Genomic DNA, 21,249 nt, shown 5'->3' on the forward strand with positions numbered 1-21,249 from the left:
TAATGTTGGAGGCCTGATGTCCTGCAACCTGTTGAGGGCCCCACCGTGTCCTTGTGACCCTCTGCTATTGCCTCCTACCTGGCCTGTACCTTTGAGTTCTCCAAGGGCCGGTGCCCAACTAATGGGCATATAAACAGTTGGGTAAAGGCAGCGACCTGAAACGGCAGACACATAGACATTAGTTGTACTGCAGAAGGCCCCTTTCTTTGGCTAACAGCTCAGGCATCGCCATCCAGGCGACTGTGAGGAGCACTTAGCATGCAAGCATCTCTCTCCATTGTGTTGGGGGTCAGCGGTCTCTCCTAGGGCATTGGCCCAATACCTCTCCTTACGTGAGGGCCTGATCTTGGGGACCTTAGCTATGAGGGGGCCCCTTCAAACTAAGTTGCAGTTAGAGTGAACCTTGCAACAGCGGGGGCAATTCGAGGGGTCCAGGGCCCAGTCACTTGGTCGCTTAGCAAGGAGCCAGGTCTGATTTAATGATTAGAGTGGTGCCTCTTAGGGCCATGATGGTGACAAATTGTGCTAAGACCCTGTGCCCCTCCATCAAAGCCCAATTCCCTCTGCATGCAGAGAGACTATGCTGCGACATTGACCCAAGCTACGAGAGACAGCTCGGATGCTCAGGCCCCAGTGGCAAGAGAATATATACAACTCCTGCTGGTTGAGTTCTGCAAAGGCATTGCATCACTCCGCCAAGATCTCACTAGAGTCCATTCGTCATTTAGACTCTCACCTGATAGAAACCAAAACCAAAACTTGCGTAATGTAAAATGTGACCCAAATGATACGCATTGAAAAGTTGGAGAAGAGCCATGAATTGCTTCAAGATAAACTCGACACCCTAGAGAAAAACAACGTTTGTATCCGGGGCATAGCTGCGACTATCTCAACGTCGGAAATTGAGGTGTATGTTCAGGCCCTCTTTTCCCACCTACTCCATCTCCCAAATGACCGACCGGTGCTCCTTGATCGCACTCAGAGAGTGTTCTCTGCATTTCAGCAACAAAAGAATCTGCCACCGGATACTTTCATCAGAGTCCACTACTTCCACGTAACATTATAATTGATGCAAGCGGCTTGACAGCAGAAACTAATAAACTTTTAGGGAGACACCATCTCCATCAGGACATATCTGCCCCACGTTGGCCTGCCACAAGGAATTCAAGGATGTCACCTATTATGTTCAGGCCCACAAGATCTCCTACAGGTGGAGCTTCCCACTATGTCTCCACTTCAGGTTCCAGTACAAGAGAATAATTGCAGGCATGCCAAGGGAGGTGAGGGAGGCTCCAGGATGTCTGCAGCTGCTACAGGGTGAAGTTCCCCAAGACTCAACTACATTGTCACTGATAAACCAAGGAGGAGGCTCTCAGTTTCAAATGACCTTGTTTGTAAAAAAAGAAGGCACGCAAATCGAAGCAGTGGACTGAGAAAGAACATAGAAGGGTCTCATCAGACGTTGACACTCCAACCTGATTTCTGTAGTGGTGGCTTGGCCATTGGTTTGAGCTTACCCAATGGTGGTGAAGGGAGGCATACATGTTTCCAAGAACTTTGATTCACCATCATTGACTCAAACAATGTGCATATCCATGGGGGGGGAGCCATGTATGTTTGAAGCTTGCCTCTCCCTTTTTTGGACTCATGTCACATATGTACATTCTTGTAGCCTGCTGCTCTCTTTGAGGGTTGCTTACTAGGTTCCTTACTATATGGGAGCCAGGTGGGGCACCCCACTTTATTTGCTTTATGTTCTTATACAGTTGACTATTGTTAATTCTAAAGTTTATTTCACATTACTCAGCACACTCATAGGGTATTCTGGGGGATGGAAGATATACCTGCCTCCGGACCTTTCCTGGGAAGGGCAATCATTTTGTTAAATACCCAGGATGAATCTCCATGCTATAATGCTAAATGTGCAGGGACTCAACTTTCCAATCAAGTGTAGGGCATTGACAAATTGTATATGCAGACATGAGGTTGATGTTGCCCTTTTACATGAGACGCACCTGCTTTGTGAAGACATTTGGCGCCTACACTCCTGGTACCCCACACAATATCACTCTTCATACACTAGCAAAACACAGAGTAGCAATACTCCTCTGATGTGGCCTTATGTTTAAACTTGACAGTAGACATAGAAATAGAGAAGGCCACTTGGTGGACATTAGGTGGATTCTGGGTACCACCCTTATTTTTATATTCCCCATTTATGGGCATAATAATGAGCATTGGCTTTGTATGCTGACCACTTCCCGAGGGTCTCCTTTTTTGAAAGAGTAGAACTCTTCTTTGGCAGGGATCTAAATGTCTCCCTTGACCCTAGCTGTGATGAATCTTACTCCTGGCAGGGATATCCTGGCCCCCTCAAGCCCCAACCCAGGGTATTCTTGACCTTTTGTTAGTCGATGCGTGGTGCTGTCTACACCCACACAAATGAAAATACACATTCTATTCTAAAGTACATGAGACTTACTCTCATATTGATTATTTCTTAATTTTTCAATCACCACTTCCTCGCTTGTTTGATCCCACAATTGAGGTCAAAGTCCTGTCCGATCATGCCCCTGTAAGTTTAGATATAGTTTTCTTCCACTGTCAAGCATATCATAAACAAAGAGCACTTTGGCTCATCCCTCTTTGCAAACAATTAGGGGTTAGATCCTGTCTCCACGCTGAGAGAATTTTAAAATGCGACCCGTCCGTCCAGATAGCTCTACCAGTGGCAAGATTTCTCGAGTCTATCTGGCGGTTGAGATTAGCAAGTTTAAGGGACAAAATTGTGTAGTTATTGTTTAGTTTTATCTATGTATATTTACTAAACTTGGATGTATGATTGTAGTTTTTGTTGCATAGGACATAGACCTTGGTTTGGTTCACTATGGATTATTTATAGACCTATGGAACTGATCCCCTATTTTATGTAGTGAGAATTTTAAAACGAAAATCATCCACCCAGACAGTTTTTTTTTAATGGGGAAAAAAGGGGACATTTTTTGTATTATTCTGACATCTGAGATCAGCAATTTTAAGGAGCAAGAGTGGGGAATTAACTTTTTAGACTTATCTATTTATATTTATCAAATTGGATGTGTGATTACTCTACAGTATACAGATATTGGTGTATTATATTTTTAACCAGTGGTGATTCATGGAACTATTCTCATTATTGAGTACTGCTTTTCATTATATTAAGTGATGTTTATCTGACTGCTTATTTCTTGTTTATTTTTTAAAATTTGTCTTGTCCCTTTTAACTGTGCTTTTACCTTATTTTTTTTAGTACCACCCTGCTTTTAGAAGTCCTCTTTCTCTTTGTTGTGTATTGTACTTTAATGGTTTGTTTTTACTTACCGAAATAAAGTTAAATGATGATGATGATTATTTCTTAATTTTTCAATCACCACTTCCTCGCTTGTTTGATCCCACAATTGAGGTCAAAGTCCTGTCCGATCATGCCCCTGTAAGTTTAGATATAGTCATGGGTGCCCCTCAGCCCTAGGTCTAAACCAAAACACTGGGTCTTGATTGAGGTAGCCTTCCATGATCCGACCCTTCATGACAGCATAAAAGATGCAATCAAACACTGTTTAACAGACAATGCCACTGGTGATGTGACCCTGGAAACCTTATGGGATGCAGTCAATGTGCTCATCAGGGAGAACTTTTGTTGCACAAGGTGGCATTCGAACAAGCAGCCAAGGTCCGTAAACAGGACCTCAAAACTCAACTTCAGCAGGCTGAAGCTCAACAGAGGGAGGGGGCACAATGATGACCTTGAATAACCTTTGGCACATTAGAAAAGAACTGGAGCACCTACTGATGAAAAAAGCGGCAGAAAAGCTCCTCTTTGTGGTTCAAACATACCACGAATGGGGAGACAAAGCTGACAGGCTACTGGTCCACAAAGTATGCCAACACTCCATGTGCAACCACATTCACAAAATTTCCGATTTTGACCTGTCCCGAAATATATAACATAGTGCTGGTCTTTCACAACTATTATTCAGCACTTTATTGAGCTGTAACCCAAGAAAAACAGTACCAAGAAGACTATCCCAGGGACTATACACCCCCTGACTGAAGAGAGGAGTTTGGCTTGCTGGAAAAAGACATTAGCCTGGAAAAGGTCAGAGTAGCAATTGGCAATCTCCTCGTATGTAAAGCCTCTGGGCCAGATGGGTTCCCGGCTACTTTCTATAAGGCTTTCACCACTTTGCTGGTTGAACCTCCAGTGCGTGTGTTTTCATTATTTTTTTTAATCAGTCATAGTTACCAACACATATTTGGAATCCCACATAACACAACTTTTGAAACCTCACAAACCCTCAACCAATTGTTCTCACTTCCATGTAGTACTTTTAAATTGTGTATAAAGATATCTACATCCATTCTTGTAGTGCCTCAAGCATATATGGCAAACAATTACAGCACCCCAGCAATCAGGCTTTCTTCACAATAGTCTTTCTAATGATAATACCTGCTTGGCTGTTGCCCTTAGGAAAGCAGAGGAGCCATCAACCCTTAGACCTGCTCTCATTTGACGCTGAGAGATCGTTTGATAGGGTTGACTGGCAAAACATATGAAAGGTCCTGACTAAAACACACAAGGGCCCAAAGATGAAAACTTGCAGACAAGCCAATTTCCAGAAGCCAGCAGTCAAGTGGAAGATTAATGTTACTTTCTCACCTACTATCACTCTTTTGAGGGTGACTCGCTAGGGGTGCCCCCTATCCCCTTCAATCTTCTCCCTATCCACTGAGCCCTACCAGCAAAAATCCACTGCAATCCTGCGATACAAATGATACGACTAGGCGAGAGGGAGCATTAACGTGCACTCTTTGAAGACAACATATTGTTCTACCTTACTAGCCCAGAGTCTTCCATCCTGGAAATGAGGAAGGAAATTAACATGTTTGCAAGAGCTTCTTATTTTAAGGTCAACTTCTCTAAATCCTGGGGTAAGGTGGTGGCAGACCTGCATAGTAGCCTCAAGGAACCTTTTCGGAGGGTGGGATTCCAATGGACAAACTCATTGATAGCTTATCTCGGTATTCAGTTTCCGTCTCATACTAAGGACTTATACCATAGCAATCCACCTCCATTTTTGCCTTGTTCAAGGACCTCTACCGATGGGGCAAGCTGGAAATCTTCTGTCTGGGCAAAATTCAATTGTCTTAAAATTAACTTCATGCCACCCTTGTTTATGTTCTCCAGACTCTCCTCCTGTCTGTATCTAAAATGATGCAAATACACTTTTGTACTGAAATGCTTAGTTTTATTTGTGGGGATAAGTCCCCACAAGTGGCCAGGGTGACTCTATACCACCCCACAGCTGAGGAAGGCCTGGAATTTCCTGATGTTTCCACCTACATCTTGTCAGCTCTGGCCCTCCTAGGATTGGAATCGTGGCCCCTACAATAAACCCATGGATACCAGTGGAACAGGCTTTTTCAGAAACTCCTTTGGAAGGCCTTTTGTGGCTTCTTCAGTCGAGGAGTGTCTCAGGTCCCCAACTGCTGCAGCTAAGCCCCACACTACTAGCTTACTAGTGTGAGGTCTGCGGTTGACAACTATTCCCCTCAACCTTTCCCCCACCCCTTTGGCACCCAATTGTGATTTCCCACTGAAAGGGCTCTACCAAGATTCTTTAAGCATGGATCGGGCCACAACCCCATGTTGTGTGGTTTCTATGAAGATGGGGAGCTGCACTCCGAGTCCTTAAGGGAGAAATTTGCCCTGCCTCAAAGAGCCACATATCAAATAAGGCAAGCCTTGCATTGGGCTGGGGGTCCTGTTGCTACACTGGCCATGGAAAGGGAAGAAACACCCATAGAAATATTGGTGCATATTTGCAAGCACCTTGCACCTCCTTGCCACATTAACATTATATTTTTTTATGCTAATGTGGCATTAAGGAGGCATTTTCATCACACCATATTTACAATGTGGTGCAATAAATGCATTGCACCACTTTGTAACTCCTTGCACCACATTAAGCCTGCACCAGCAATATTATATGCAAGGGGGGCATTTCCCCAATAGGAGGCCCAGAAAAGTGGTGCAGTGAAATTTATGAGAATTCACTGCGCCATTTTTGGTGTCATTTTTAACACCTACCTTAGGCAGGTGTTAAAATAACACTCTGATTGTATTCCATAGGCCTCCCTTGACTTTGGTGTATTAGCACCATAATTTTTGCCACTAATCAACCAAAGCGCCACAATAGCATGCACTATGCTGCGCCGCTTTGTATACAGTGCACACATGGTATTGTTAAAGGGGGGCGCAAAAAAGTGACGCATCATCTACGATGTGCTGCTTTCTTGTAAATATGCCCCATTGTACCTCTCAAAAGTCAGACGCAAAGGCATTTTGTGGCTCTATGGTTACATACTCAACCTCAATCCACCAAAGAAACAAGCATACATGATACAATGTGAAAGGGAATTAGAGATAGACATCAATGAGGACACAAGGGAAGCAAACTGGCAACAGGCATCATGGTATCTGATCCCAGTATGGTTACATAGAATGTTTTGGAGCTCATATTCTTGTTAGAAGAGGTGCGAGAAATGGGGTACATTCCTACACACATGGTGAACATACCCAAGTGTGCAATCCTGGGATGAGGTCCTACTTACCATACGTAGTATAACTAACATTACAATACCCCGGGGTCCATTACAGGAACTCCTGGGCGGCCTGGGTGCAGAGAGAGCCCTTCCCTTGTTGACTCCATGAGTGCAATTTTACTCCCATTTACTCTTAGCCAAACAAATATGAACAGCACACATGTGGAAACAACCCCAGGCGCCCACATTAAATCTATGGTGTGGAAAGTTGTGAAATTTATTTTCAATGGTAAAGCTAAATTGCTATTCGATGGGACCAAGTGGCTAAATTTGATGCAATATGGTGTTCCTTTGTCACGCACATTAAGCAGCAAAACAGAACAGGGGGAATACATCTCACCATGTCAAAGATGCTGAGATCTTCGGACATTTGGGCCTTTTCTTCCTCAAACTCCAAAACCGACCCTCCCTAACCTGTCTGCCCCCTCGTCCAATTATCTCTGTTGTATAACACTATCCTGGGATGTTGTAACATTTACGGTTTTAATTGACTATTGCTGCCTCCACAATTATTTGAGCATGGGGCTTGCTAGTGGAGGGGGTGGAGAGACAGGGTCAGCTGTACATTCTGAGGCATTGTTGGATTTCCCCCTGCTGTCACATGTATGTCTTCATTTGGGGTGGGTCCTTGTGTCCTCTTGTCTAATTAGCTATTTTTGAAGATGCTGTAAAGTGTATCTTTTTCTCATTTACTACTAAAATACTAAATAAAGTTGTTTAAAAAAGAAAGTGAGGTTGAACACCCTTTCTGCCTTCTCCATAGCCATCGTAGATATAACATGTGGCCATATTTAGAGTTTCAAAAGCAAACAAACACAAATAATGGATGGAATTCAGAACCAATCAAACATTCATCCCCAGTCACAGAACTGGGTTTCATCCATCAATTCTTTTGCTCACCATGCCACTCCAGTTTGGACCCAGACATATGCAAATCAGTCTTGAGCCTGTTCACAATGGGAGCAGTCCAGCCTAAACTGCCAGGCGAGGTCCTCCCTGGACCACAAACAAGCATCCTGAGACCGGTTTCAGGGTATCATCCTTTATCAGCCAGGCTAGCTTGAATCCTGTGGCATAGTGAGCCCTGGACCCACGTCTGGGCATACCCGGTGCACTTAGGGCAACAAAAGCAAACAAATACAAATGATGGACAGAATGCGGAACCAATCAAACATTCACCGCAGTCACAGATCTGGGTTTAATTCATCACTTCTTTTGCTCACTATGTCACCCCAGTTTGGACCCAGCCATATGCAAATCAGTCCTGACCTTGATCCCCATGAGAAACGTCCCACCCAAACTGCCAGGCCAGGTCCTCCCAGGACAGGAAACAAGCATCCTGGTACTGGTTTCATGGTATCACCTTTCATCAGCCAGGTTAGCTTGAATCTAGTGGCATAGTGAGCCTGGGACCCACGTCTGGACATATCCGGTGCACCTAGGGCAACAAAAGCAAACAGACACAAATGATGGATGGAATGAGGAACCAATCAAACATTCACCCCCAGTCACAGATCTGGGTTTAATCCATCATTTTTTTTGCTCACCATGCCACCTCAGTTTTGACCCAGCCATATGCAAATCACTCTTGACCCTGTTCCCCATGGGAACAATTTAGCCCAAACTGCCAGGCCAGGTCCTCCCTAGACCGGAGACAAGCATCCTGGGACTGGTTTCATGGTATCACCCTTCATCAGCCAGGCTAGCTTGAATCCAGTGGCATAGTGAGCCCAGGACCAACATATGGGCATACCCGTCCTGACATTCTTTAACTGCTATGAGTAGTAGTAGTAGTAGTAGTAGTAGTAGTAGTATATACTTTATTTTGGTAAGACAACCATAAAAGTATACATAAATACATTCATAAAATTTACTATATGCAATCTCCTACTGCATTCAGACCTGAAAAAAAAAAATAGATAAAATATGCATTATTCATGCATGTAAAAGAATTAAAACACATCTGCATTGTGTAAGTGGAAGGTATAAATTTTACTTGAAGTACATGTACGGCATATGGGAAACAGGTCTAAATTGGAGATGGAGCAATCAAATGTAAGTTCAAAAGTATCTGTCCGATACCTAGACAGCCTGGGCACTTTGTCACTCCATGAATACCCATTAGGACATGGCTCTCTGTCTTATGCGCCATGCTTGCTCCAGATATTTGGTTACAGCAACGACTATCACCGCCTTCGAGTCATATTGAAGGATTCTCAGGGCCTCTGCACCACCCCCATTTCCTTCTGTTTCCTTTTGATTTGGTAAGCCTTCTGGATGAGAAGATTTTTGCTGTTCACCAACAGATGGCCCCAAGATATTGACTCAGACAGTCGGACCCCTAAATAGTCAAAGTGTTTGACTTGTTTAATTGTGGAGCCATTGATTAACATTCTCCCTCTAAATGTCTTGTGGTTGCTTATCCCCATAAATTATGTTTTTGTTGGGTTAATCTCCAGACCCCTTGCCTTACAAAAGGACATGAAGGAATCCAGTTCTGCCTGAAGGCCCATTGGAGTTCTAGAGATGAGCAGGTTATCGTCGGCGAACATCAGTATCGGAAGCGAGCTCCCAGCAAGCTTAGGGGCATCATGCATACATTGTGAAAGCCATTTAACTGCCCCATTAACGTAGAGACTGAAAAGTGTTGGGGCCATTAGGCATCCTTGCTTTACCCCTCGAAGAGTTGGAATTTGGTCTGTTAAATCCCCCCCATGTTCCATCTCACTTTGGCATAGGTGTTTATGTGGAGTGCTATCAAGATACATATTAGGTCAAATGGCACCCCATATCCTGCAAGTATTTCCCAAAAGTTATCCCTAGGTACCAGGTCGAAGGCTGCCCTAATATCTATAAAGGCAACATACAGGTGGTCACTCTATAGGGTGACATACTTCCAGCATAACATCTTAAAACGAAAGACCTGATCAACAGTGCTGATTTTGCTCCTGAGCCCTGCCTGGGCATCCTCAAGGATATGATTGTCCATTACCCATGTTTGTAGTTTAGCTAGAACATGTCTGCAATTTTTTTGGGAGAATTGTCCAACAGGCTTATGGGTCTGTAGTTAGAGGGAACATCCCTATTTCCTTTTTTGAATATGGATAAGATAGCAGCTCCTAGCCAGGTTGGTGGAATGGTCATGCCCTTCATTATAGCGTTGCTCAGTGCATTCAGGTAGGGGATCCAGACATCTGGGTGTGAGAGGAAAAGATAGCCAGGAATACCATCCAGGCCAGGGCCTTCTCTTTCTTTATTTGCATCAGGGCTACCCTGGTTTCAGCCTGGGCACTTGGGGGCATATTTATACTCCGTTTGCGCCAAATTTGCGTTGTTTTTTTCGACGCAAATTCGACGCAAAACTAACTCCATATTTATACTTTGGCGTTAGACGCGTCTAGCGCCAAAGTTCATGGAGTTAGCGTCATTTTTTTGCGTGAACACCTTCCTTGCGTTAATGATATGCAAGGTAGGCGTTCCCGTCTTAAAAAATGACTCCGATGCATATGCGTCGTATTTCTACTCCCGGGCAAAAATTATGCCCGGGAGTGGGCGGGTCTAAAAAACCTGCATTAGCGCCGGATTTTAGCGCCTGGGTCAGGGCAGGCGTTAAGGGACCTGTGGGCTCAGAATGAGCCCAGAGGTGCCCTCCCCTGCCCCCAGGGACACCCCCTGCCACTCTTGCCCACCCCAGGAGGACACCCAAGGATGGAGGGACCCACCCCAGGGACATTAAGGTAAGTTCAGGTAAGTATATATATTTTTTTTTTTTGTGGCATAGGGGGGCCTGATTTGTGCCCCCCTACATGCCACTATGCCCAATGACCATGCCCAGGGGACAGAAGTCCCCTGGGCATGGCCATTGGGCAAGGGGGCATGACTCCTGTCTTTGCTAAGACAGGAGTCATTTCAATGGGGGTTGGGCGTCGTAAAAAAATGGCACAAATTGGGTTGAGGCGATTTTTTTGCCTCAGCCTGACTTGCACCATTTGTGGACGCCCATACGCCATTTTCCCCCTACGCCGGCGCTGCCTGGTGTACGTCGTTTTTTTTAACGCATACCAGACAGCGCCGGCGGCTAACGCCGGCTAACGCCGGCTAACGTCATTGAATAAATACGGTGCCCGCATGGCGCTTCAGAATGGCGTTAGCCGGCGCTAATTATTTTGGCGCAAAACTGCGTTAGCGCAGTTTTGCGTCAAAAAGTATAAATATGGCCCTTGGTCTCTACGTTAGCTTCCATCTCAGGAGGGTTGGAAAAAGCCTCCAGGGCTACCACGCAATTCCTTTCAATTAGTTCCTCCCCAATGCTTCCATCGTGCTCCATTCCCCCTCACCATACAGGGATCTGAAGTACTCAACCCAACCTCCCGGTTGCACTACAGCTTCAAGGTTGTTATCTATTAATTTTGAGCTGGATGTCACCAGTGACCAAAACATCTTCTGATTCTTACTCTTAAGTGCATTGGTAAGCTCTTTCCAGTGGGCCATCTCCCAGTTCTGTTTAGCCTTTTTTAGGATAGCCTTGTAGTTATTCCTAGCAATGGTTATTTTTGGCTTGATTTGCTGCTTCAAAGCGTCTAGGAGAGCAAGCTTGGCCAACCGACAGTCCTTAGTGAACCATCCTGGGGCAACTTTGTTGGAAGCCCCTCTTTTCCTAATTTTAGTAAACAGGGGCCTAAGCTGGTCCATGAGCAGACAATGCACAAGAACCATAATGGGCTCATACCCCCTTAACAGTGTTACTTCAACTAGGTTATCCACAAATAGTTTGTATATTTTAGTCTGAATTTCCACATTATCTGCGACTCTGCCCATTTCACATTCCTCCTGTTATTAACTGTCTGTAGGGGATTTGCTTGGACTACCGCTGACAGATTATAGCTAGTAAATATGTACAGCATTTAAGGCCTTGTAATCGCTATCTGTTTGAGGGATAACTGCCATGTCTGTCAAGAGCGGCCACATTTCCAGGTCGACCAGGAGGAAGTCAATGTAAGATCCCAGAATGCCTCTCTTAAAGGTCGGGTGCGGGATATTATCAGAAAAGGTATTGCCATTAGCAATTGTTAAGCCATTCTCCATTATCAGGTCTTCTAGTTGGCCAGCTACAGTGCTTAATTTCCCTGTCGTTTGTGTGGCTGCCCCAGAGCCAATCAGAGAACCTTGAAGATCCTGCAATTAGACTATCTCCCTCTGCCCTTTCCCAAGTGTTGTGTTAAAATCACCTGCAATCAGTTTTAAGGTGCCTCCTTTCAGGTGCTGAGCAGTATTAGTCAGATGAACTATTGTGGAGGAGGGGACGTTTACAGGGACTGATCTAATGTAGGTGTTGATTATTACAATATATGTGGCCCCAGTAGGCATTCTAACTTTTATTTCTACTCCTAGCAAGTGCTGACTTCCCATTGGAACTACTTTCACTAATGGAAAGAGATCTAGTTTCAACCAAATAAGAAGACCCCATAAGCTCTACCCATGGATGAAGGGACCACATTGGCAACAAAGGTAAAATACCCACTTCTATGTACTAGTTCCACTGTCCAGGTCTCCTGCAAAAGTATAATCTGGTGGTGATCAGTGAACTCACCTCACTCTGGGTCTCCAAGCTTAGCATGCATGCCTGCTACATTCCAAGTTAAAACTCTAATGGAATTGTCAGCAATTAGCCTTTTATCCCACCTCAGCCCCGTACTAGCACCTGCCTGTCCAGCCATAGTAAAATTACTCTGTGTAGCTGTGTCCCTCATATCATCACCCACAGCACTCAGCTCTAGGTCCTCGATGGTGCATGCTGCAGTTTGTCCACTCATGCCTTCCCTAGATGTACAGTTAAGGACAGAACTTGTCCTTATCCCCGACTGTCAATCAATGTTCACTAAGTTGGAGCATTCCCCTACTAATGTGGTGCATTGGAGGTGAGTTAAAGAGTTACACCCTTCTGAAATGTGGGGTTCTCCTAGTCGGCTGGGGGCGTTGAGTTTAAGGTGTATGTATGTTCTTGGTGTAGGTCTAAATCTTAATTCCATAGATATCAGCTCATCCACCTATTTAGGACTCTTAAGTTTCACTCCTATATATTCCCATTGGAGTGCAAAGGGGCTACAACATGAGGCAGATAATATGTCACCCATAATATTAGATGTACAACCCCTGGTGTGGCAGAGACAGTGGGTTACTTTGTTAATACAGGATTCCTGAGTTTCACTGGCTCTGTGTGTGAGTTTGGGGACATTCATCAGGTAGATAATGCATGACAGGCGTGTACTCTGGTTGTTATTGGAGTTATTTTGACTCCGACAATGATTCTGGCCTGTTTTTCAGGCAGTGGACCGAGTGGGCTGAGCACTGTGTTGCTTGAGGGTGTATATACCTCCAATTAATTCTCCTCTTACAAGGTTAGATGTGGTTGAGCATGCTACGCTAGCAAACCCACCATTGTCAGCAGCTAACCCATTGCCCTTAACTCACTGCGGCTTTGGGAGGGGTGCTTGGCTATAGTGCTTTGGCAATGGATTTGCACCGCCTATCTTGATTCCTAAGTTTTCCACCAAAGTAGATAATTTGGCCACCTTTTCACCTAATTCGACAGCCATCTTGTTCATACACTCACGCAACCCCCGTATCTCTCCTCCAAGTACCTGTAGCTGTAGCTGTGCCAGTGGTTCCCCTATCTTGGGCTGATTTAGATCTACTGTGTCTGGGTGCCTTGCTAGATCCAATGAATTGGGATTCTCATCTGGTACAGTTCCTTAGTTAGCTAGGAGGGCAAACCAGTTGGAGCAGTCAATATTAATAGCTGCTGTGCTTTCAACCTGAGAATGATCTATTGAAGGTACCGGGGCAGCTGCTAGTGTGCTTACTCTTAAATACTCATCCCCTGGTGCATAGCTTTGTTTTGGACTAGAGCCGGACCTGCTGCCACACCCCTTTTTGGTTTTCTTAAAGTAGGTCTGTATACCCTTGGGAGGTGTAACTCATTTCCCCTTACGCTGAGATGGGTCTGCATTGTTTGTGGCCAATAAACCCTCTACTTCCACTATCAGATCATCAATTTTATTCATGGTACAGTTCTCTGCGGAATGCCTAGTGAACTTGGTTGTGCTTGCTGTACCCAAGGGTTTTACAGTGGCCTGTCTCTTTCCCATAATAAATTAATTTCTTCTAGAATTAGGAAAGAATCTTGCGTGCATCAACGATATGACAGTGATTTACTTATAGGGTGCTTCATCAATAAAAGCTAGCTCAGTCCTTGTACAATGCGACACCCTAGCAAGCAATTGCCCTGCACCATTCAAGGGGTTACGCCTCATATACCCAAGCCACCGACACCCAGCGTCTAGACTATGACCGGTCTACGAAAAGCCTTTACAGTCTCTTCCCTTCTTTCCTACCGGCCCCGCACAGGAGCTCCCAGGCAAAGGCCAAATGAGGTGGTCTTGCCCTGCCTCTTCCTGTGGCTGACGGGCGCAGGACAGCTACCCTTGGCCCGGGCACAGCCCACGTGCGTCCCACGCTGCGGTATGCCCCCTTGCACTTTATAGCACTCGTTGAATCTGGCAAATGGGAGCAGGTGATGCAGAAAATGGCTGCCTCCTAGGCCGCAAAGCAGTCTGGGATCTGTAGTCCCTCTGGTCTCTGGACTCGGTCAGCGCATCCCCTCTCTGCTGTGAGTACTTCAGCATTTACCCATGTTTTACTGCATTCAAGTTAAATGCTCAGGTTCATATTTTTGTGTACTTTATTTTGATATCTAGAAGTGCCTTAATACATTATTTACTCAGACTAGGAGTGCTGCATTTCTTGCCATCGTTTTCCTCTTAGTTTGAAGCAAAGCAGAGGAATTTGGTGTAGTCATTGCAGCATACGAAGTGAAATATTTAAAAGTGAAAATGTTTGGCAAAAAGTCAAAGGCAGTTTCCAAGGTGCCAAAGGACATACCATGATGAGAAAAAGCACCTTATGATGTTCTTGCAAATGTACGGTCTTGCATGAGAATTGGAGTAGATGTCTTATTGGTGCTGAACCAAAAACAGCATTACTTTGCTTGTAAAAAGTGCCAGCAGAACGGGGATGTGATTTCTCTATTTTAGGCAGACAGGGCTGGATCCTGTCATCTGCTTATAGAAAAATGCATGAGAAATGTGCTCAATTAGAGCAAGAAAATCAGCAACTGGAGAGGCAGCTAGTTGAAGCCAAAAACAACGTAACCATGCTGTCTTGTCAGAAGAAGTTATTGCAGGATAAAGTTGATAGTTATCAGTCTGATGCAGAAAAAGCAGCTGTTCCTGTTGAGCAATATAGATACTGTAAAAGTAGGGGTAGAGTCAATCAAAGAAAGTTAATTTAGCCATTGCTAAAGCAGGGTTAGATTGGGACCCTGATTCTTGGAATGCTAATATTTGGGATTCCACTGATTGTTCAGATTTTAGTGATGAGTCAGTTAAAAAAGGTGGGGGCCAGCTCGAGCCAAACGAACAGAAAGTGGTTTGTTCACAGCCTATGGGGTGTTGAGTTGCACTCCTTAGAAAATTATTCTCGGCAGGAGATAAACAATATTATAGATAGGTTTCGCCAAAAACCTGGGGACAGAATTGCTCAGATTGTCATTATTCCAGTGTATGGAGGAATAGTCAAAAAGGGGACTGGCCCAGCCCTTCTTACAGTGCATGGGGAGGGAGGTTTTGGCTCAACTGACAAAAATCCTGGTTCTAAGGTGCGGGTAGAATCCCCAAATCATATTTGTGAACCATCAGAAGTTATAGCAGGGACAATATTTTTATCAGTCATAAAACCAGGACAGGAAAAGTGGGAACACATACCAGCTGATGAAGGTTATTTGCGAGAATGATCATGCTTGTCATTACAGATCATACTGCAAGGTGTCTTCGTGCTGCTTGTACCACCTGGTCAGTCTTTGGGCATGTCTGTGTGAGTTCGGGACACACCATTATTTGACCCCTCCCCCCGTTCGTGATTTTAGCATGGGGGATAAATATGGCTATAAGGCCATAAAGTCATTTTTTGCACGGGAACGCCTACTTTGCATCTCATTGAAAAAAAATGACTTTAACTCCATAAATTTGGTGCTAGACGGTCTAGCGCCAAACCATAAATATGGAGTTAGTTTCGCACTGAATTTGCATTAAAAAAATTACACAAAATCGGGGCAAAACAAGTATAAATATGCTCCCAAGTGTCCTCTGTATAAACACCATGGTAAATACAGGCACGCGTTTCCCCCGTGGGTGTCATGAGTAACTTGTTAGCCAGACTCTTCTGTGAGATTACATAAATCCATTCAATTTATTTTGAAAACCATTCACTAGTTGTTTTGTTTTAATTCTGGTATTAATTAAGATGAAGTAGTTATATTAAACATGCAAAGAGGCAAGCAGTAAGTAGAGCTATTGATGTGTTTTATTAAAGGGCTGACATAAGGTTTTCTAATGTATTTCAAGCTAATATGTGGTCTTCCATCAAAATGGAACCAGCCATGATCGTTAAAAAAACGCAAAATATAAAGTTTCACATTTAATTGACCAGTTCCTAGATGTGTCCCCCCACTTTAACTCAAATCCAAACCATCAGGGAAGTGATACAATGCACCAATATCTGTCTTCATGCTCTAATTCATAAAGTGGTTTCACTAAAGAAGAGTTAGGTACAGAACGTCGTTAACTCATTTTATTTCTCCAACACAAATCTTCACGCACAATTCCGAATATGTTGCAACCAGGATAATTTTCTTATATAATAATTAGTTCTACTTAAAACTGCATATCTGGTTTAAAAAAAAATAACATAAGGAAACATAATATCTGTGTTGTAAGGTTTATTAATGAACCAAAATCTTATTGTCCCTTTTTTACACTTCTTAAATGCTTGACACCCAACCCGAGTAGGTGAGTAGTAGAGAACATGCCCCTATGGTCCATCTCAATTTGTGGTACACTTGAATTCTCAAACGTGTAGGTTCTGGGAGAAAACTGTTCTGATCATTTTCTTGCATGAGATTTCCTTACATTGTTAAGGAACGTGTAGTAGACCAACTACAACCTTCAGCCTAGACCAGTTACAATATGCATATTTATACTGGATACACGATATGCTGGTTGATTCTGCAAATTGAAAAGAATTCTAATCGAGATGCATGTCTTTCTTGAAATTGAACTGCTGTAGTATTTTGCACATCCTGTTTGGCTGTTTCTTTGAAATTTCCCAAAATAATCTTCTCCCAAAAAACTTTTCAAATAGGTAACATTGTCAATTCCACTGCAACCAAACAAATGTGTCTACTGCCATCAGCAAAACACTCTGGCGGTCATTACAATATTGGCGGTAAAAGGCGCTTACCGCCGTGCAGAAGACCGCCAACACACCGCCGCGGCCGCGGAATTCCGCCACAGCTATTATGACCCACATCTCGGAATCCGCCAAAAGTCAGACACCCACACAAGTCCGCCACACCAAAGGTCAGTGATAAACTGGCGAAAACAAAACCTCCACCGTCACGCCAACAGAAATACGCCCACAGTATCACGACACACAAATCCACTCGGCGGTCTTTCAACCGCGGTATTCCATTGGCGGCACACACAGCTGCGCTCAAAATACATACACTCTTACAAAACACAGCCACATTGGACAATTCGAAATACACACACCTGAGACACATGCACACACCACTCCCACACACCCATTACAATATAAAACACACACCCACATCACCCACAAACCCCCACAACAAAAAATTCAGAAAGAAGGCCAGAGAGAGACACCACCAGCAAGAACAACAGCATCCACAGGCACACAACACCATCACCCACACAACTTCCACTCACCTCACACAACACACCACTACATATCACCACACTTACCACCACACACTCCACCCCTCACATCACCTACACCACCCCATGGCATGGCAAAGACACCCCAGGTTCTTGGAGGAGGAGCTCAGGGTCATGGTGGAGGAAATCGTCCGGGTGGAGCCACAGCTATTCGGAGCACAGGTGCAGCAAACCTCCATAGCTAGGAAGATGGAGCTATGGCGCAGAATAGTGGACAGGGTCAACGCAGTGGGACAACACCCAAGACATCGGGAGGACATCAGGAAGAGGTGAAACGACCTATGGGGGAAGGTGCGTTCTGTAGTCTCAAGACACCACTGGTGGTTCAGCAGACTGGCGGCAGACCCCCTCCTTCTCCCCCACAACTAACAACATAGGAGGAGCAGGTCTTGGTGATTCTGCATCCTGAGGGCCTCGCAGGAGTAGGTGGAGGAATGGACTCTGGTGAGTCAAATCTTTCACTACTTCATCCCCCACCCTACTTGCATGCTATCAAATACCCCCACCCTCACCCCCACCCCCAACACCCCAACTCCTCACAAATGTCCCAACATCACAAACCACACATCCCAACAACTGCATGCAACAACAAAGCATGGACACCCATCACCAAAGCATGGCCACTGCACATACCCATACACCCACCTAAACCATCATCACACAAGCTCCCACACAGGAATGCTAGCACTGGGGTACACGGTCTCCCACCAATTGCACACCATTACACACACAGATTAAACAAACATCCTTTTATACCCCTGCAGGACCCCTACCCAACGTCACCGGACAGGAGGGTCCACACATGTTTACACCACCAACAGAAGAGGCCCACAGTGATGACAGCACCTCTGTCCAACTGGATCTAGATGACCAGCCCGGACCATCGGGGACCTCTGGACAGTCGGTTCCCCTCACACAGGCACAGGACACCACAGACCTTCCCCCCTCTGGAAACACCAGCACAGCACCCACCCAGCGGGCCCATACCTCCGTCCCCAGGACACGTCACTCAGCTGTGTGTCCACCACTGTAGGGAACCCAGGTTAACCCACCACCCCAACAACAACAGGGACCTGGGGGCAGTGGTAGTGGGCACACGGTCTAGGGGATGGAGGAACTGGAACACAGGGGAACTGGGAGGGCTGCCGTGCGACAGGGGGCGGACAGGCCCAGGGAACCCACTCTCCACGAGGCCCTCTCCTCCATCATGGGAGCATACCACCACTCCCAGGAGACGATGGCAACGGTACTGGCCAAGTTTCAGGAGACCCAGCGCAAGCAGGAGGAACAGTATATGGGCTTTTGGGAGGAACTCAGAACCATCAGCTCCAACCTGGGCACCATCGTAGGGGTGCTGAAGGAACTACTCAACACCAGGAGAGACACTGTGGCACTACAAGGGGTTCCTGACACTAGCATGGACGATGAACTGCCCACCACCTCCGCCGGCGCTAGTGGACAGGACGCCCCGCCACAGGACCACCACACCAGCACCCCACCCCCTGCAGAGGGAGAACCACCCCGCAAACGGTCCCTGAGATCCAGAAACAAGACAGAGAACGATGCCAAGACCCCGCCAAGAAATGAGACCACCCTGATTGTCATCCTACTGTCCCACTTTGTCACCCTGTCCATAATTAAACTGCCCCAGATCCACTTCCTATGCCCATATGGGCAATGCACCTGTGAGACTAATAGACTGGACTCTGCCATGGACACTCCTCCGCCATCACCCCTCACCATTTCACTACCCCCTCCAATTTTGAGCATTTAAATAAACACACCTAAAGCACAAAATGATCTGGAGTATGTCTGTGATTTCGAAATAGTGTATTAGCAATTACAGTGCCAAAATGTTTTTAAATAGTAATGTCAACATACCTATGTCACACAGCTCTAGTCCATGAGGAATCTAAGCAGATGTCACACAGTGGGACCCACATCTGTGAAACCGTAAGGGAAAGTGACAACTCAGTGACCATACACTGGGTGAAAACGACAGACAGGAGAGAGGTAGTAGTGTTAAAGTACATGTAGTAGGCAGGATTGTATTCTTACCTGTGTCTCACTGGAAATATTGCTGGATCACTGAGTCCCTGTTGTGCATGTCTTCTTCCTCTGCTTCCTCCTCATCACTGTCCACAGGCTCCACAGCTGCAACAACACCGCCATCTGGACCATCCTCCTGCAGAAAAGGCACCTGGCGTCGCAAAGCCAAGTTGGGAAGCATGCAACAGGCCACGATGATCTGGCACACCTTCTTTGGTGAGTAGAATAGGGATCCACCTGTCATATGGAGGCACCTGAACCTGGCCTTCAGGAGGCCGAAGGTCCGCTCGATCACCTTCCTAGTTCGCCCATGGGCCTCATTGTAGCATTCCTCTGCCCTGATCCTGGGATTCCTCACTGGGGTCAGTAGCCATGACAGGTTGGGGTAACCAGAGTCACCTGCAAATGGTGAGGGGCAATTGTTAGACACACACTAACCTGTAGGGATAACCCCAGACAACCATTCCCACTGACTTGCTTCCAGGTGCTCACCTAATAGCCACACACGGTGCCTCTGGAGTTGACCCATCACATAAGGGATGCTGCTATTCCACAGGATGTAGGCATCATGCACTGAGCCAGGGAACATGGCATTCACATGGGAGATGTACTGGTCTGCCAAACATACCATCTGTACATTCATAGAATGATAACTCTTCCGGTTTCTGTACACCTGTTCACTCCTGTGGGGGGGGGCAAAGCCACATGGGTACCATCAATGGCACCTATGATGTTGGGGATATGTCCCTGGGTATAGAAATCACCTTTCACTGTAGGCAAATCCTCTGCCTGAGGGAAAACGATGTAGCTCTGCATGTGTTTCAGAAGGGCAGACAACACTCTGGACAATACGTTGGAAAACATAGGCTGGGACATCCCTGATGCCATGGCCACAGTTGTTTGAAAAGAGCCACTTGCAAGGAAACAGAGCACTGACAGCACCTGCACTTGAGGGGGGATTCCTGTGGGATGGCGGATTGCTGACATCAGGTCTGGCTCCAAATGGGTACACAGTTCCTGGATTGTGGCATGGACAAGCCTGTAGGTGATTATCAAATGTCGCTCCTCCATTGTCGACAGGTCCACCAACGGTAGGTACACCGGAGGATGCCGCCATCTCCTCACATGTCCCAGCGGACGGTGCCTATGAAGGACAACAGCAAGCACAGAGTCAAACAACTCAGAGGTACGTACCCACAGTTTACTCAGAACACCAATCATACACAAAAGGTGGCCTGTCTGTGTGTTGAGACTAGGCCTAGGTATGTGTGAAGCAGTTGAAAATGAAGCCATGTGGGCCCCTGAAATGGTGGCTGCCTGACCTGTAAAGTGGGACAATGGGATGTGAGGTAACTGCGCTGGCGTTGTTCACCGTCGCGGTAGGCGGTCAAAGACCGCGGCGCAATGCTGCATTGGTTAATATTGGACCCTATGGGTCCCAGGAGACGATGACGCACCGCCACGGACGTGACCGCCATTTTCTATCTGTTCAATCACTCGATACCTGATCTTCGACAGGAGAGGACCTACACTGCAAGTGCTGCTGTGACCTCGGTCTGGAAGAGACAATGGTTTGTGCGTCTGGGGAAAGGGCCCCTGCCTTCACATCGGAGGAGTTGGAGAAGCTTGTGGATGGGGTCCTCCTAAGTACACGCTACTCTACGGTCCTCCAGACAAACAGGTATGTACACAGGGAGCATGCTGG

This window comes from Pleurodeles waltl, chromosome 2_2 (genome assembly GCF_031143425.1).
Source record: "Pleurodeles waltl isolate 20211129_DDA chromosome 2_2, aPleWal1.hap1.20221129, whole genome shotgun sequence".
In the NCBI taxonomy this organism is placed as follows: domain Eukaryota; kingdom Metazoa; phylum Chordata; class Amphibia; order Caudata; family Salamandridae; genus Pleurodeles; species Pleurodeles waltl.